Source organism: Nannospalax galili, unplaced genomic scaffold, assembly GCF_000622305.1.
Source record: "Nannospalax galili isolate Female #2095 unplaced genomic scaffold, S.galili_v1.0 scaffold936, whole genome shotgun sequence".
NCBI lineage: Eukaryota > Metazoa > Chordata > Mammalia > Rodentia > Spalacidae > Nannospalax > Nannospalax galili.
Genome location: NW_008337142.1, coordinates 456,978 through 458,982, shown reverse-complemented (window position 1 = coordinate 458,982; position 2,005 = coordinate 456,978). Strand labels below are relative to the sequence as shown.

At 39.8% G+C, this 2,005-nt stretch overlaps 1 pseudogene; it reads right to left on the bottom strand.

The window, feature by feature from the left end:
• Positions 1 to 219: 219 nt before the first annotated feature.
• The window catches only part of LOC103733388, a 7,593-nt pseudogene continuing 5,807 nt past the window's right edge, over positions 220 to 2,005 (bottom strand).

Below are 2,005 nucleotides of genomic sequence, written 5' to 3'. Positions count from 1 at the left end.
AGGCTCAAGTCTGTCTCCCACATGAATACCTGAGGATATTCAGAATTTTCCCTTCTGAGTACCACCACACAAAAAAAGAATATACAAAACCTCTGTTTTCAGGCATAATCTCTTAGAAATTTCCACAACTTCAACCCCCTTGAGATTATGGAAATCTGAATCCTAGGGGAAAATAAACAGCAGAGACATGCTGTCTCTCTGGCTTCCTTCCCTTAGTATTTAGAACTTCACCTCTCTATGATTTCTCTCATCTTTCACAATTCCTACAAAGATTACAAGAAAAATGGTTAAATTATGGTTTTCTTATGCTTCCAAAGGTCCAGGTTCTTTTAAGTAATTTTAACAATGAATTCTCATTTTTCAGTTTTTAGAAAAACAACTTTCCAATACAGATTTGCTCTACTAAACAAGCCAAAAAGATGTGAGAGTTGCCAAAATCAGGATATAATCACCCCATAAACAGAGAATCAATGTCTGGCTTTCTAGTTACATGGTAGAGATAAGATGGAGAAAAAAATAACTCTACATCAATAACATGACTTCCTAGCCAACTGGCCAACATGTATTAGGAATTCCTATTACAACAAATTGACAACTGTGTGAAGTAAGCAAAGTTTATCTTATCTGGTTAATTTTGCTTTAAACAAATTCATGAAAAAATTAACCCAAGACCTTTGCAGACTACCTGAGAGTACATGGATCTGGCCTCTGAGTGGTGGTGCACTTCCCAATCCCAGAATGCATGGTGCTCATCCCCCTACATTGAGGCCATGTGGAGCCCCTCCTACTGCTCCAGAGCTAGGTTTTTCTGTCCTTCAGTAGAGGCCCAGACCTTTGCAGATGGCCTGAGAGTGTCTGGATCCAGCTTCTGAGTGGTGGTGAGCTTCTCAAATTGTGCATGCACATCTCCCTACATTGGGACCACTTGCAATCCATCCCATCACTCCAGGGATAGGCTTCTCTGCCCTTTAGTAGGGGCCCAGGAACACAAAAGGTCAGGTAGGAGGCACATGGCCATATGGAAATATAGTCCTACAGAGTCTTGGGACCCTTCTCATATGAACCTACAGCAACGGTGTCAGCATGCACAAGACCTGTGAAAATTCATACAGACAAAAACCCAGCAAAAGACTGTGGAAATGGGCAGCAGGCCCCAACCTTAGTTGAAGAATTATTGGTAGCTGCTGGGTGAGGAAGGGCTGATCTTTATAAAGGGAGGGACTCTAGATAGGCTGATTAGAGCTTAGTGGATGAACTTGCACTGAGGAACATCTAGGGACACTAACGACATGTTAGGTCTTACACAAGTGGCAGAATGTATGAATTCCAGTTGAGGGGCTATGAGTGGATACCAGTGTGGAAGGGGGTATAAATAAGATTTTTTTTCTGTATGAAATACACAAAAATTCAATAAAAACACTTAAAAATTAACTCAATATTTCTGAATGTGAAAGAATAAATTCAATGTGAGAACTTAATTGGTTAAGAAAGCAAATATTTGAAGTGACAGTATATTTACCATCATTTAAAAATCACAGAATGAATACATGTGTCAATATGGTATCCTATTGATATGTATAATTTTATTAACATATGAATTCAAGTCTGAGAGCTTGAATTTGGATATCTAATGCCCACATTAAAACTAAACCTGATGGTATAGGCCTGTAATCCCAGCCTTGGGTAGGGCGGGAGACAGGAAGATATCAGGGCCTTACTGACCTGCCAATCTGGCCAACATAAAGTTTCACTAAGAGGCCTTGTCTCAAAAAATAAGATAGAGGAAGATTCCAGGATCAACCTCTGGCCTCTATATGTACATGTATAGGCAAACGCACGCACACACACACACACACACACACACACACACATACACACACACAGTTGTTTATAAAAAGATCTCCCAATACTTACATTAATATCTTCCCTATCTAAATTAAGATGCTACATGCTCTCGCTGGTCTCTTGGCAACACAGTAATGCTAAAATGTTCAAGTTGTAGTGT